Genomic DNA, 18,069 nt, shown 5'->3' on the forward strand with positions numbered 1-18,069 from the left:
TTTTATTAGAGTTATCTGATCAGATACTTTAATTGGCAGCTCTCACATAATACGGATTGATAAATCATCTTTGCTGTTCATGGAGCCTATAACAGTAAGAGTTATAAGCAAACAAGGAAATGTAATGAAATTGAAGCTTGAAAAAGATCACATGAAAAACATGCTAGTTCCTGTCTTAGCTTTTTCTAAGGTGGACCATAAATAAGCCATCTGCAATAGCAGCCCCTAAGACAAATGACAATGGAAGACAATCACACATGATGAACTGGTTTCCAGAGTAGTTCTTTTCTAGCAGGGACAGTAAATGGATGGCAATCCATTCCTTGAGAAAGGATTTCTAGTAATATGCAGAAACAGCTACCAGCCAAGCCATTATTTGTTTCTCAACACATCTCTGTATCTTCAGAATTGGAAGAAGAAAAAGAGGCTGTACTGTGGGCTTGTTCTTTTGCAGTACATGAGTTGGGCTCTGACTCTGCTAGTGCTCATTCTTTGGATTCCAGGGAGTCATCCAATGGATCAGCCCATGGAGGACACAATAGGGATTTTTTTTAGCCTGGAAATAATCATAGACCTTTCCACAGACAAGAGTATAGCATTCTTCCCACCTGCTCTGTATCCTGTCCACCACTTTCAATGCACACTTACCCTATTCACCTCAATGATGATGTCCTCATCTTCTAGCCCAGCCACATTGACTGGGCTGCCCTTCTGTACCTCCTTGATGAATGAGCCTGGCAGATCCCAAATAGCATTTAAGCAAAAGCCATAGCCATTTTCACCTTTAACCAGCCTGCAGAGTTTAGGCTTCTGATCTCCTGCTTCCTCTGTAGTATCTGGACTTGAGATCTCCAAAGAAGTAGGAGCTAGAGTCTCCTTGGTAGAATTTTTGGGCAGTTCTTGACTTTGATAGCAGAGAAATGGAGAAAAATGAACCAATCTATACATATTGTCTGTTCTTTGTCTACCACCAACAGTGAAGTCTGATCTCCTCTTTCTCTAATCATTTCCACCATACTATCATGAACAATGGCTTCCACAGACTTGCCATTGACAGAAACTACCAGGGCATTGCTTTTCAGACCAGCCTCCTCTGCTGGACTTCCAGAATCTATGTCCTTGATGATTTGACCTTTCTGTTCTGGGCCTGCCCTTAGGTAAAACCCATAGCCATTGCTTCACTTCAACTCTCCACAACCCCGGGCTTGTGGAGTAGCATTTTCAAACTGGCTGTTTCTCTCTTGAATTTTATCTTCTGTTCGCTGTGTAATTATCAGTTTCCTTATCCACCAGCAGGAACATGACATGCCTTCCTGACTTCTTCACCTTTTCAAACACTTCCTCATGGCTGGCATTTTCTACATTCTCTCCCTTCACTTCAGTCATGTGATCATCAGCTAGAATACCAGCTTTCATTGCCACATCTTGAGGTATTATATCAGTCATGTACAGTCCCTTTTTTGTAAAATCATAATTATAGGGGATTTTAGGTATTCTAGTCAACTCATGTGGCAATTTTGATAACCTTAAATTCTGCCTTTCTGTTGACCTTAAATTCTGTCACTGATTTAACTGCATTCTCCTCATACCTGTCTGATCAGGCCATGACATAGTAAAGACAACTGATTTTATTCAACTCATAGTCATTAAGATCTGCCTATGTGATAGGTAATGTGTTAATAATATTGATGTATCTTATCTTATTTAACTCTCATAAGGCAGACATTCTTATTCACATATTACAGAAATGGATAACAAGGCCTAGGAAGACTAAGAAACTTGTCGAAGGCCACACCAACTGCTACAACTGTGCGTACCCATAGCTCTTCTGGTTCTAACTTCAGTTGTCTTTCCACTATAAAATTTTATTTCCTAGCTATAATTGGGGTCTGCATCCAGGATTTAGCAACTTGTAAAAGCAACAAATTTACAGCTCACAGAATAAAATGAAAATCTAATGGGAGACAGAGATCTGACGCCTCAAGCATTAAAACAAATCTTCACCTTTAACTATGTGCAGTTTCACAATTCAAAGACATGGGAGTTGAAGCCAGAAGAAGAAATATTGGAAAATGTACTGGGTAATGGGTTTTTTATCAAGGTGAAACTATGAGGACATTACCTAAAAATAATGATGTGAACAATGCTTTCTCTTCCTCTCCCTTCACCTTCTCCTCCTCTTCCTCTCTCTCTACCATATTGCTAGGTATTGATAAAAAGGAATCCATTGAGAGTATCTAAGCCTAACATGTGTCTGTCACATAAGGGGTGCTCAACACATCTCACTGAATAAGGAGCAAAAAGGCCTCATAGAAGCAGAAATCAAAAGGAACCTGAGTGCCAAGAACAGTGTCATCTCCTGAATCATCAGGACCAATGACAGACATTGTACCAGGAAGATGCATGGCCAAGAATCTGGCTCTCAACTCAGAGGTCACAAGATTCCCTTTTGAGGTTCAGTGCCTAGATCCCTGTGACAACTATAGAAGAAAGAAACTAGGAAATGACACAGGGGCATTTTCAAACTCTAAAAACAAACCTACTCTGCTCTGAAGTGATTCTTTTTCTAAAAGACCCTCATACAGCTCTATCATGAACTTCATTATAAGGAGTGCATGTGTCAAAAGTAACTTTAATATCTCAGATTTTTGAATTTTTACTTAGTATTAGTTTCAGTTCAAATATGCATATACATTCAGATAACTTTTTACAGGTCAAGGAAACATGGTGTAAATATCAACAGCTTCCCAAAATAAGGGATAATTATAAAAGTACTTAGCTTGAAATTTCATGTTGTTGTAGATGATCTTCTTACAGCATCTCTATTTGTGACTGGATTCATTTAATCCTTCTATTATACCCTCTAGGGAGGTAGACTGAGTTACCTAAAGTTAAAAAAAAATGCCAAGAGTAATTCTCTTGACATTTTCAAGGAAATATTGGGCTATTCATAAGACATATTGGAATTGTGTATGGATACCCTCATTGTCCAATTCATGTGGTGACAATGAATCTGGATAAACCAGTTCAGGCAACCTGCTTGCCAGATGCTGAAGGAGCTACATGGCTTTGACTTGCCTGGGGAAGAAATAGAGAGGCAGGAATCAATTGGTCAAAGTCCTCTTTCAAAACAACCAAGAACATTCCATTTATTGGAGGCCAGAGCTTGGCATTTGCAGTCCTATGCTTTTGGGGGGCCTTTTATTTTAATCCTTGTAAAGTGCTTTACATTGCTGAGATCATTGCTGTTTTTATCATTATTATTATTATTTAGTTGTTTAGGACACTGTGTTTGTTTTAGTTTATGGTGCTTGATTCATCCCATTTGAAAATAAACAATTCAATATCAAGATAACAGTGATAATATAGAAATCCTCAGGCATTTTTGTTTTGGTATGGACTTTTTTTACATCCTGCCTCTATAACATTTCCTTAGATGGTCAAATTCATCTTACATATCAAACGTTATCACTGCCATTTATGTGGCAGATGGTCCTTGTATTCAAAATACACTATGTTGGTGATGCATTGCCTTCTTAGACTGCATACCTTTAGAAGGCTAAGGAGCAGTGGTTATCAGCCCCAATGGAGAAAATATTTTTCTGAAGACAGACATCAGTATCAGAGGGGTTTGATAATCTCTCTTCCTTTTTTGTATCAGACAATGGTAAGTTGGATCCTGGAGAATCATGTGATGTTAGAGATTGAATCATGTCCCCCACAAATACATATTCAAGTCCTAACTCCCAGTTCTGTGGATGTGAATACATTTGTAAATAGGATCTTCAAAGATCCTGTTAGTTAAGGTGAGGCTAACCTGGATCAAGGTGGGTCTTAATCCAATATGATTGGAGTCCTTATAAGCAAGGGAAATGTTCCAAGGGTAAATTGAGGAACAAGAACATGGACTGTAAATGTGTAGTCCTCATTGTAACTTCTCTATGCCTGGGCATTTTCTCCTTCTATGATGACCAATTCCAGGTAAAATATGAGAGTTTATAATCAGCAAAGAGCCATCAATGTTATTTATTATCTTTTGTTCTTGTAGGGCTAGAATGTCTTCTTTGGCTATAAGATAGTAAGCAAGTGGGAAAAGAAAGAGTGAAAGCATGAGAATGGGGTTTCAGTAAGCAGCTCCTTAAAAGGGGGCATAACACAATTAGATAAGTCAATGAGGTGTCATAGTATTATTCATTTAACCAATATTTACTAAGGAATCAATATATATTGGTACTGAGAATGCAGCAATATATCATTTGGGTCAAGTACGCAGGTGAATTACAGAAAGCTGAACAACTCAACTCAGACAAAATAAAAGTTTATTTCTATCTCATGAAATAATCTCAGCTTCTATTCTGCTCCTCTGACATCTTGGCATGTGACTCCCAGACCATGGTGAAAGCATTCATGTTATCTGTATTTTGGCTCACATGAAGAAGAAAGCAACAAGGGAGAGGATGTGCCCCCCCCTTCTTACCCTCCTCCACCACTGTTCTAGTTTGCTAATGCTGCAGAATGCAAAACACCAGAGATGGATAGGCTTTTATAAAACAGGGGTTTATTTCGCTACACAGTTACAGTCTTAAGGCCACAAAACGTCCAAGGTAACATACCAGCAATCGGGTACCTTCACCAGAGGATGGCCAATGGCGTCCGGAAAACCTCTGCTAGCTAGGAAGGCAGCTGGCATCCGCTCCAAAGCTCTGGCCTCAAAATGGCTTTCTCCCAGGACGTTCCTCTCCAGCAAGCTTGCTCCTCCTCAAAACACCACTCACAGCTGCACTCACTGAGTTCCCTCTCTCTGAGTCAGCTCATTTATATGGCTCCACTGATCAAGGCCCACCCCGAATGGGCGGGGCCACACCTCCATGGGAACATCCCATCGAAATCACCACCCACAGCTGGGTGGGGCACATTCCAAGCAAATCTAACCAGCACCCAAACGTCTGCCCCACAAGACCACAAAGATAATGGCATTTGGGGGACACAATACATTCAAACCGGCACATTCCACCCCCTGGACCCCAGAATGACATTATCTTTCCGAATACAAAATGCATTCATTCCATCACAATATCACAAAAAACTTACATCATTTCAGTAACAATAGTTAAGTACAAAATCCCATCAAAATCAATTTAGGCGTGGTCAGTCCTAAGGTATAATTCCCCTCTAGCTGTGGATCTGTGAACTTAGAACAAGTTATATGCTTCCAATATACAAAGGAGGGACATTCATAGGATCATGATAACATTTCATTGCCATAAGGAGAAACAGTAAGGAAAACAGGGTTAACAGGACCAAAACAGTTCCTAAAACCTGCAGGACAAACTCCATTAGATTTCAAAGTCTGAGAGTCATCAACAGAACAGCGTTGCATCCTTGGGGCTTGAGAGAGCAGGAACCTAACCCTTCCCAAGGGCCTTTTTGGCAACTGTTTCCTCTCCAAATGCTTGGGTGAGTGCTCCAACATATCCACACACTGGGGAGACCACCTTCTTGGCCCCACCCTCCTCAAACATCGGGCAGTTCCGGATTCCCTTCCATCTCTGGGGCATATGCTCAACCCTTCAGAACAATGTGGTGGCAGCCAGGCTCTCCCCAATTCCCTGGAAATGTACTCCACCCTCTTGGGGACCTGAGGTGGCAAAACTCTTCCAGAGCATCGAGGTGGAAAGCCCGCCCTCGACCTCCAGGGCAAACTCACCCTTTCCATGCGTGTGGGCTGCTCCTCTCTCCCAGCCCGAGACCTCTTGACTCCAGCTCTCAACCTGCATGGCTCCGTCTTTGAAGAAATTTTTCCTTCAGTTTGTTCCTTGCCTGCCTCCTCCAGTCCAGACTGGCAACAGCTCTGTCTGTGAAGATTTCGCAAAAATTCTGTTGGCTTCACATGAAGAATGCAGGGGTCAAAGCCATCAGACAATAGGACTTTCCACAAATCCTTTCTGGATAATTACATCTCCAATCTTGGCTTGTACTGAAATGGTGGCTGGGTTCCATGTTTGGTTACATCCTCACGTTGGGCTGTAGCTTCTGGGATTCCACCCCCTGGAAGCTCATAATTTTCCAAGCGATCAGCTTCTGGTCTCTTTGAACCCAAGAGTTCAGTTCTAAGTTTATCTCTTTCCGCTCGCATTTTACTATAAGCTGCAAGGAGAAGCCAGGGTACCTCCTCCACATGTAGTCTGGAGATCTCCTCAGCTAAGTATTCCAGGTTGTCACTTTCAAATTCTTCCTTCCATCTGACACCAGGACTCAATTTTGCCAAATACTGTGCCACTTTAAAACAAGGATTGTCTTTCTTCCAGTTTGCAACAACACATTCATCATTTCTTTTCAAGGCCTCATCAGAAGTATCTTTAGAGTCCATATTTCCACAAACAGTCTCTTTAAAGCAGTTTTGGCCTTTTCCATCAAGCTCCTCACAATTCTTCCAGAATCTTCCCCTTATCCATTTGAAAAGCCACTCCAACATGTTTGGTATTTGCAGACTCAGCAGCAAAAGCACCCCACTTCTCTGGTACCAAAATCTGTTCTAGTTTGCTAATGCTGCAGAATGCAAAACACCAGAGATGGATAGGCTTTTATAAAACAGGGGTTTATTTTGCTACACAGTTACAGTCTTAAGGCCACAAAATGTCCAAGGTAACACACCAGCAATCGGGTACCTTCACCAGAGGATGGCCAATGGCGTCCGGAAAACCTCTGCTAGCTAGGAAGGCAGCCGGCATCCGCTCCAAAGCTCTGGCCTCAAAATGGCTTTCTCCCAGGACGTTCCTCTCCAGCAAGCTTGCTCCTCCTCAAAACACCACTCACAGCTACACTCACTGAATTCCCTCTCTCTGAGTCAGCTCATTTATATGGCTCCACTGATCAAGGCCCACCCCGAATGGGTGGGGCCACACCTCCATGGGAACATCCCATCGAAATCATCACCCACAGCTGGGTGGGGCACATTCCAAGCAAATCTAACCAGCACCCAAACGTCTGCCCCACAAGACCACAAAGATAATGGCATTTGGGGGACACAATACATTCAAACCGGCACACCCGCCATGCTCCGTCTTTAAGAACACTTTCCATAATGCACATAGAACAACTCTGCTTATATCCCATTGGCAAGAATGTAATCATATGGTGATATCAAGTCTAGGAAGGATTGGAAAATAGCAACTATCCTCATTGTTCATCCTTCCAGCTAAATATTTCATAAAATCTTCTCTGAGGAAGTCAGTCTGTTTTATAGGTGTTCATGTAAATCAGAGAAATGAATTCTGTTAATATGTGAGCCAGAAAGATAAAGAAAAAGGAGAGTACAGGGTGGCTGTGGCACAGTTATGGCAATTAGAATTCAAGGGTGATTACAGGAGGGTCAGGGTAATTAGGCAACCGCTCTCCCCCTAGATTCTCTTTCTAGAGCTTATCTTCTCTTGATATTAGTTAGTCAATACTTTGAGTCAGTCAAAGCAATATGTCTTTCCTTATATTTTAAGGTGAGGATAAATTAAAGACATGTTTAGAAAACTCTGAGTGATAAATTGAAATATTATTCACATAAATCACAATTTAAAACAAAGTTCAAATGTGTCATTGTGGATTAAAAACCTTGCCATCTTCACATAAATGAAACCAACCCCATCTTACATGACAATGTATATATCAAGGCTATGCATGTATTTAAATTTTTATTTTACACAGTCTCCAGATGAACTGAGGAAATATTTTTAGCCATCAAATCTGTGTTAAGATTTAAGTGTAATAAAATATTGATAAAATATCGCATACATTGAACATATTGCCATTCATAGGATTCTATCATACACACAAATAATTATAGTTGACTCTTTAAGTGGAGTAATCATTCAAATGCTATTTACTCGACACCTAGCATCTGTAATATAAATATGCTACACTGAGGGCTAGAGATACAAAGTTGAATAAATCACATTCTCCATCTTAAAAAAGTGGACAGTTAAGTTGAACAGGAAAGTTCCACTATAACTAATAATATAATGCAGTACATATGAAATGACAAACTAAGGAAATACATAATAAATGAAGTCTCTAGGAATCAGAGGAAGCAAAGATTAGTTTAAGCTGGTGGTGATGGGGCTTCAGAAAGAAAGTTTATCTTGGAATACATATTGAATATTAGGTAGATTTTAAATAATTTTAAAAGTGTGGTCACTTGAATGCAGAAATAAATATCCTATTTTTTAAGCAATTTGGATATAATCTTTGTCTAGGTACAATACTTTAAATCATGTTTTGTCTTTGAAGCTAAATTATATTCCAAGTCTTCTGCAAGTTAAACAATGATTTGGAAGTTATAAAACCCAGAATCAATTGAATGTGTAACTTCCATGCTGACTACTGCTATAATAAAGGCCCAGGTTATGATCCCTATACAGCTCTTTGTGTGCTGTGTGGTACATCTGGGGATATCTATTTCCCTGAACCAGGCAAGTTTTTCTCTGCTGCATGGTATCTAGCAAGCACTCATAGCACAGAGTTTTATTAAGGGGCTCAATTAACACAGAACTGGATGAACAAAAAATAAATCCTTGGCTAGAAAATAAAACTGATGAACGAATCCCTGAATCCACCAGATTGCTATTGTTTTGACCTCTCTTTTACGTTGCTCACAGTCTGTAACCAGTTCTTTAGTCTCTGACATGATTCCAGCTGTGTGGTTTCTCTTCAGATGATTTTTGTATGTGTCAACCACAGGTAGAACAAATTTTGTGAATGGAAAGCCTTAACTTCCTTTCTGTTCTGACATCCCCCTTATCTCTATAGTGTCATTTCCACCCTCTATTAAAATCTTTTTCTCCACAATTAAACCATAACTCCCCTTTTCTATGATATTTCTGATGCTATATTGAGTCTACAACTATCAACTGTACCACTCCTAAACTCTTATGTTGAGCCATACTAAGAATATGCACATAATACATGAAGAAACTGAATACGATCTTCCCGTTGCTACACCCTGGAAAGTCGGTGATCTCTTTTTGCAATAGCAAATGTAGTCTATGCAAATTTTATAATTACACAAAGGTCAAATCTAATTTGCCAAAATGGCATGATCTGGCCTAAAGAGGAAAATGAAAGCCCTGCCCAGTTTCTTTCTTTTCTTTTTTTTCTTAGAGACATACATACTTGATTAATTTTAATATAGAAAATTTCAAAGTACATGTGAAATATCTGGCAACATATAGACAAGAGATTGCATTGGGTGTCTTAAGACAGTGTGTGGAGTACATGGTGCTGATATTAATGCAGTTACTAAGACTTACAGCTATTTTAAAAATATATGTTTATATTAAGATAGGACAATTCTAGTTTTTTTCTTTAAAAAAGTGTAATATTTCAGTAGAAATAGTTTCCTTTTTGAGTATTTATTCATTATGTTAAATATGTAATCAATTACTCTAAATTCATAGATACAGTCTGACATAAATTTTCTTTTGACCACCCAAAATGGTCATGTTTCTTCAGAGCACCCAATCATTGTCATTGTGATCACAAGCAAATCATAGAGATCAGCCTCTTTCTAAAAGATGAATCACTTTTAACAATACTGAGTTTACATAAATGAGGTACTGAAATAAAGAGAAGCCAGAATTTCAACTATAAAACTTGAATGTTGAATTATGTATTTGTATTTAATATTTAAAAATTCACATTTGTTTCTCCTATCTTCCTACTTACAGCAAAATCATTTCTTTAAATTTCAATAGCTGAATAACTTTACCAGTCAACCCGTCTTGCTTTAACTTAAATTTGTTTTTGATGATAATGAAAAGAAAGGGATTTTTTTAAAAAGAGAGAAATCAGAAAACACACTAGGATCAAAAACAGCATGTACATTTCCATGGACTGGTAAAAACACAGTTTAAAAAGCCTTTAGATAAATCTCTTTGCTTATGGGTGAAATCACAGTCTGGCTGGATTCTTGGTCTGCAAGCAGCAAGCTGAGAACTACCTGAGAATTAGTGTAACAGAAGTAAAGTTTCCACATGAGATAGGACACTGTCGCTAGCCTTGTTGCTTGATGTCAGGAACTAGGATGAGGCTCTAGCACTCAAAAAATAAGCTGAATTAGCTTGCTTCTCTGCTATCTTTATTCCTGTGAAAATAAGTGGAAAAGTACAAATTGCCAGAAACAAGAAATGTCTTGCTGACCAAATGGTTGATCTCCAAGATCACTGCAGTCAAGAGCCAAAATGAGAAGTCATTCTGGAAAGTGGGGAAAGGAGGAGTGTGTGGTGGAAGAAACTGGAAGACTGCTAAAACAGAAGGGATTAAAGGAAAAAAAACACAAGAGGAAAGGAAGAAATATATATCACTCAAAATGAACTAGCATATTAGAATTCCAAACTAGAAAAAATCTACTTCTGACAAATGCATTTAAGAAATCAGTTCTATAAACATGAATTCCATTCAGCTGAATTTAATTTTACAAAACAATCTAACATTAGATAGTAAGTACACTTAGGATGTTCAATAAAATAAATTAATGAACCATAGTAATAGAAAAGAAAATAAATTATTAATATAATCATACAGAAAGTAAATAAGAAGCAGCCAAGTGAACAGACAAATGAGAAATCCTGAAAACATACTTACCATGAAAACATATTTCATGAAGTTAGAAAAAGATTATTAAAAGGGTAAATGTTTGACTCTATAAGAAAAAAAAAAAAGATTTAGGGAATATTCATATATAATCAAATAGATAAACAAAGAGATACAAAATATGAAAGAACAGTTAGGGAGCAGCAATTGGAAAGTTAGAAAATTCATATATTAATTGTATTTCCAAAAGTAAAGAATGTAAGAAATGATGGAGAATTATTTCAAAAGAATTTTAGAGGGTTTCACAATTTTCTAGAATTAAAGAAACACTTGAGTGCACTAATTTCAAAATTGCATATTCTCAATAGATCACTTATAGTCTACATATGCACACACACGTGTCATCAAAAGATTTTTGATTAAGATGTGTCAAAATAATGCTATGGACAAAGGATGGTATTTTCAAAAATTGGCACTGAAACAACAGGATATTCATGTGGAAAAAAACGAACTTCAACTCTTATCTCAAGCCACATAAAAATTAACTTGAAATGGGCAAAAGCCATAAAGGTAAAAGACAAAGTTATAAAAATTCTGGAAGAAAAAATAGTACTTTAATCCTCCTCCTCAAACTAATTATCTCAGCCTGATTAACTATCAATTTAAACCTCCCTCATCACATAATTATGGCTTAGAATTTTAGTTTTATATTTTACATTAAACTTACAAACAAAAAATTATTGAAGATGGCAGCAAAGAGAGGAGTGGAAGCTAGTTAGTCCCCCTGAAACAACTAATAAGCAATCGAGAACAGCTAGTAAATAATCCAGAATAACTTCAGGGGGACAAACGTGACTGTCCACTCATCATACACCAATCATACAATGCCCAAGATTGCAGCATAAAATCTGTAAGTGAAAACTGCAGATCCAAGCTGGGAGCCCCCTCCCCCCATGGTCCGAGTTGCAAAGCCTTGTGGAGTCAGAGAGCAGCAATTTCTGAGCTAGCGAGTGAGTACAAGACAGCTGAGCTCCAACTGCAGTTTTAATTAACAAGTGTGGACTGCTCGATATGAATCCCCAACAAGCAGACAGAGGCTTTGGGTGAAGACCGACCTTGGAGAGCCAGAGGGTGGCCATGACTGGCCGTGAAGGGGGCTTACTATCCCTGTTTCATCTCAGTGGAGAAATCCTCAGCCATTTTCAATTCCCAGCACTCTGACCCAGACAATGGTGGAGATAGCATAGGCAGAGAGATACCACTGAAATGCTAAGGACTCCCCCCAGGGGGTTTATCTTTCCTAAGAGGAAAGGGGTGGGGCCCAGCTCTACTACCCACCTTCCATTCAGAACCAGACCCCAGAGCTTGGGGGTAAACAGCCATGGGCCACACCTCTTTATGCTAGTCTGGAGTTACAGGCTGACAGGTGGCACGTGCTGGGCAGAAAAGCACAGCCACCCGAAGCCTCACAGGGTGTACCAATTTTCTAAGACACACCCTCAGGGAAACCAGATACTGAACAGTTCTTTCTTCTGGACCAGAGCCCATTTTGGTCTGAGAAAACCTGATCAGGGTAACCAAGGAAATCATGCCTAGACAACAGAAAACTACAACCTACACTAAGAGAAACAAAGTTATGGCCCAGTAAAAGGAACAAACTTACACTTCAACTGAGATACAGGAACTTAAACAACTAATACTAACTCAAATCAAAAAGTTCAGGGAGGATATGGCAAAAGAGATGGACCATATAATGAAAACACTAGGTGTACATAAGGTAGAAATTGAAAGTTTGAGAAACCAACTGGCAGAATTTATGGAAATGAAAGGCACAACACGAGAGCTGAAAGACACAATGGAAACATAAAACAGCAGATCTCGAGGCAGAAGACAGCACTCAGGAACTGGAGAACAAGGCACCTGAAAGCCTACACACAAAAGAACAGATAGAGAAAAGAATGGAAAAATATGAGCAACATCTCCAGGAACTTAAGGACAAAACAAAAATCAGGAGTGTACATGTCATTGCTCTCCCAGAAGGAGAAGAGAAGGGAAAAGGGGCAGAAGCAATAATAGAGGAAATCAATGAAAATTTCCCATCTCTTATGAAAGACATAAAATTATGGATCCAAAAAGTGCAACATACCCCAAAAAGAATAAATTTGAACAGCCCTATGCTGAGACACTTAATAATCAGATTATCAAACGTCAAAGATAAAGAGAGAATCCTGAAAGCAGCAAGAGAAAAGCAATCCATCACATAGAAAGGAAGCTTGATAAGACTATGTGTGGATTTCTCAACAGAAACCATGAAGGCAAGAAGGAAGTGGAGTGATATATTTAAGATACTAAAAGAGAAAAACCACCAACCAAGAATCCTATATCTGACAAAACTGTCCTTCAAATATGAGAGAGAGCTTAAAATATTCTCTGACAAACAGACAATGAGTTTGTGAACAAGATACCTGCTTTATAGGAAACACTAAAGGAAGCACTGCAGACAGAAAGGAGAAGACAGGAGTGAGAGGTTTGGAAAACAATTTTGGGAAATAGTAGCACAACAATGTAAGTACACTGAACAAAGATGACTGTGAGTATGGTTGAAAGAGGAAGGTTGGGAACATGTGGGACACCAGAACAAAAGACAAAGGATAAAGACCGGGACCCTATAACTCAGGGAAACTTAGGGTGCTCAACAGTTGTAATAAAAGGGACAAATATGTTTTTACATGATGTAGAACAAATGAATGCCAACATTGCTAGGTGTTAAAAATAGGGTGGGATTGGGGGGAAAATACAATCAATGCAAACTAGAGACTATAATTAATGTAAACATTGTGCTATGCTTCCTTTAATATAACAAAGGCAATATACCAAAGCTAAACGCATATGGGGTAGGGGGAGAATAGGGGAAGGATATGGGACTCTTGGCATTGGTGATGTTGTCTGACTCTTTACTCTACTTTAGGTTAATGCTATCTTTCCTTTTGTTGCTTTCTAGCTGTCATGTCTTTGTTTTCGTTGTTGTTTTATTTCTCTCTCTCTTTTTTCTTTTTCTTTTGTCTGTCTGACTTCTTTGACTCTTCCTCCTTTTTGGGGGAGAAATGGAGATGTCCTTATATACATAGTAGTGATGGTGCTGAATACATAAATACATGACTATACAGGGAACCAACGATTGTTTGCTTAGGATGGAATGTATGGTGTTTGAACAAAACCATCTTAGAAGAAAGGGTTGATGAAAAAATCCTGAGGACGCTATATTGAGTGAAATAAGACAGGCACATAAAGGCAAATATTGTAGGATCTCACTGATATGAACTAATTATAATTTGTAAACTCATAGACATGAAATATAAGTTACCAGGATATAGAATGAGGCTAAAGAAGGTGGAGTGTTTGCTTACTGCGAGCAGAATGTTCAACTAGGGTGAACTTAAACATTTGGAAATGGACAGGGGTGATGGTAGCATGTTGTGAGAATAACTAACAGTGCTGAAAGGTGTGTGAAGGTGGTGGAAAGGGTAAGCTGAGAGTCACGTATGTCACCAGAAGAAAAGTTGGAGGTTAAAAGATGGGAATTTATAAAACAGTGAATCTTGTGGTGGACAATGTCCATGATTAAGTATACAAATACTAGAAACTTCTCTCATGAACTAGAAAAATGTATAACACTATAACTGGAAGTTAATAATAGAGAGGCATATAGGAAATATATATATATCTATTGCAAACTATGTACTACAGTTAGTAGTATTTTAACATTCTTTCATCAACAGTAACAAATGTACTACACCAAAGCTATGAATCAATAATGGAGGGGGTGGGGTGGTTAGGGGTATGGAAGGATTTGAGTCTCCTTTTTTTGCCTTTATTTCTTTTCTTGAGTAATGAAAATGTTCTAAAAATTGAAAAAGAAATTAATTGTGGTGATGGATGCACAGCTGTATGATGGTATCATGGGCAATTGATTGTACATTTTGGATCTTTGGATAGTTGTATAGTATGTGAACAATCTCAATAAAATATATTATCAATGCTTTTACAATGTCATTAATTATTTTAAGTACATATCTGAATTGCACATGAATCAAAGACAAATATGCAGTATAAAAGGTCTGGTGAGGAGTTAAAATTGTATCAAAGCTTTAAGAAGTCTAAAGAAGTAAATAAATAGCTATATATGCTAAATACCTAATTTACTGAAATTTATTGAATTAAATAATAAGTATTTACTGAAATAAATAATAAAGTTTGAAAAAGAGTAACAGTAACATTTGTGGAAAACTGTAGATTTCATTAGCTACAACTGGTAAGAGAGCAAGTTAAGGGAAACATCCTCAAGTCCTCATCTCTCCTTGTGGTGACTCAAAAATACAGCTACATACAAATTTTTTATAATCATAAAATTATATATAAAGAAATATATAAAATATAAGCACTTATAGAAGCAAATGAGAACCTTCATCTTTTTTTTTTTAATCATTGGGATAATCAAGAGAAAATAAAAGAATCAACAAGACATCATTGAAATATAAAAGCATACAAAAATGTGATAGAAGATGTCAGTTAGGATAATAAACATAATTGGCTTTAACTTATCTTCTAAAACCAAAAGACTTGCCAATTCTGTTACAAAACAAAATCTAATTACATGCTGATTGCAATTGATACCTAAAACATAATGAAGTTGAAGTTAAAAGCTAGATACACACACAAAAAATTGAAAACTAAAAACTAGGCAAAATTATATTGGGTAAAGGAAAGTATGCAGAAGTAGAATATTAATATTAGTTGAAATAAAAGCAAAGGATCTCATTTAATATAACAGAGTAATCATATATTGACAATAAGTATGTGGTAGCTTGTTCAATGAATATCTGTAAAGATCCCACTAGTTTTTCTTTTATTTGTTGCATTTTGTCATTGGTGGTATTCTAATGCACAATTTTGAAAAAGTCCTTGCTCTTACAGAATGTATATTCTAACAGGGAATTTAACAGAATATTAAAGAAACAAATATATAATTAATTTTTCTAATATGATGCTTTTTATAATCAAAATGAAACAGGTTAATTAGGAGCAGAATGGGGATACGGCATTATAAAGGTAGTCATATGAGAATATGAAATTTATGCTGAGACATAAATTATGAGAAGGGGTCAATTATGTGAAGATTAGAGGATTAACATTTTGATGGAGATTGCAAATGCAAATGACCTGAAGTCAAAGCAGAGAGAATAGGAGGAGGTAAGATATGAGTTGGAACTAGATCATGTAGGGCAAGCCATGACAAGAACACTGGATTTATCCTAAACATAATGGGAAACCTTTGGAGAGTGTATGGCAGAGATGATTTGTCATCTCTGGAAAATGGATCAAAAATCTAAAAGTAGAGAAATCTGAAGAATCATACAGCAGGATTTTGTAGATATTCAGGAAAGAAGTGATAGTGGTTTGATTACAGGTCAACTCTAAAGACTGAAAATGGAGAGTATTAGAGACAGACAGATTTTTAGGATTCTTCATACATATTGCAAAGTAATAGTCAAGAAAAAGGAAATATTCTGGCCGTAGAGGTATACACATATACCAACATGTTGATGGGTAGTATGTTAGTTGGGAAACATGAAGATAGAAATCAAGTATGATATTTAGCTGAATGAATTCTCTTGTGGACCTGTAAGCTTGAACTTGCTAATAGATACACAAATGGAGATGTCAAGTAGGTTTGGGAAGCTAATTGGAGAGGTTGAGACTAAAATTATAAATGTGGTAGACATATGCACACTGATGTTATTTGAAGACATAGTACTGGATGAGATCAAGTTAGGTAAGTGTGTAAGAAAAAGTAAAGGCAAAGAACTTTCCCATGAAGTACATCAATATTAAAGAAATTGGTCTTAGGATGAGAAACCAGCAAATCAGTAGACCATGGTACAATAGGCTTATCAAGAAGCATATTAATGCATTTGTGGAGAAAATCAACAATTAATTTGTTAACATACAATATCCAAAAAATATTTAGAGAAAAATTACCATTTTGTGTTTTAAAAAAATCTCTATTGAACTAATTGTGCACATTCATATTCTTTAATCCAAATTATTAGTTAGCGACATGAATGTATCAACAAAAAATAATCTAATTGCCTGAAAGTACAAGCAATCCCAAATAAACTTTATCAGGTGACAGTGGGGATGATAAATTGATTGAGATTTGGGCAAATAAGTTGCAAGAATGCAACATATCAAAAGTCATAGACTGCCATATGACATATGATTTAGGAATATCCAAAAGGTACATGCTTATTTTTAAATGAAAGAATGAAAATATTGATTATGCTTTTAATTAAATAACAAAGTGACAAACTCAAAGAAAGCAGAAGTAAGAAAATAAACATTTGATAGTTCTAATGTTAACTAATAAAAATATCTAAAAGCAATCCCTTTATTTACTTATTTTTTAGTGTCAGCAACAACAATACATTAGATAATATTCTGGAAGATTTTTACTTGGAACAATGAAAAATATTTCCAAAAACTAATGCATTATGAAAATATTTTGAGTTATATAAATGATTATTTAAAATCCAAACAAGATTTTCTTCTTACTTTTAACTGAAGAAAATAGACTAAACAAAAATGGATAACTCTTTTACATTTATAAAATATGAAAATGTTCTTACCAATAACATTCTTAAGGTGGTGTTCCCATTTGCTAAAGACAACAGAATGCAAAATATAGCTTTAACAATAGGGTTTATCAATTCACACATTTACAGTTCTCAGGCCATAAAAGTGTCCAAGCTAAGGCATAAACAAAAGGATACATTCACTGAAGAAAGGCCAATTGCTTCTGGGGTTCCTGTGTCACATGGGAAGCCACATGGTGACATCTGCTGGTCCTTTTCTCCCAGGCTCCAGTTTCAAAATGGCTGTCTCCAAAATGTCTCTTGGCATTTTCTAAGTGTCTCTGAGCATCTGGGTCTGTGTCAGCTCTGAACTGTCTCTCTGTGCCTGAGCTCTCTTAAGGACTTCGGTAAACTAATTAAGACCCACCCTGAATGGGCAGGGTCATACCTCCGTGGAAATAATCCAATCAAAAGATCCCACCCACAATTGGGTGGGTCACATCTCCATGAAAACGACCTAATCTAAAGATCCTATCTACATTAAATCTGTACCCACATGATTAGATTAAAATAATACGGCATTTCTGGGGTACATAGATTCAGAGCAGCACAGGTAGCATTCTTAAGGCAGGTACACTCAAATACTGCTTATGATCACATAAATGGATGCAACTTTTCTGGTTTATTACTTTGTAATGTGTGAAGAATACTAAAAATTTCATGCTAATCTTTGATCCAAAAACAGTATTTAATTATTTAGATGGCAGAAATGTTCAAATAAGTCTGTTGTTATTATTAATATACACAATATCATAATATGTTGCTGTGTTATATTATTATTCATAATATTGACAAA

The 18,069-nt window shown here is 37.1% G+C and overlaps 1 pseudogene; it reads right to left on the reverse strand.

Annotated features, from left to right (window-relative positions):
- Positions 1-485: 485 nt before the first annotated feature.
- The window catches only part of LOC119545167, a 75,422-nt pseudogene continuing 57,838 nt past the window's right edge, over positions 486-18,069 (reverse strand).

The sequence above is a fragment of the Choloepus didactylus genome, chromosome 10 (assembly GCF_015220235.1).
Source record: "Choloepus didactylus isolate mChoDid1 chromosome 10, mChoDid1.pri, whole genome shotgun sequence".
In the NCBI taxonomy this organism is placed as follows: Eukaryota; Metazoa; Chordata; class Mammalia; order Pilosa; family Megalonychidae; genus Choloepus; species Choloepus didactylus.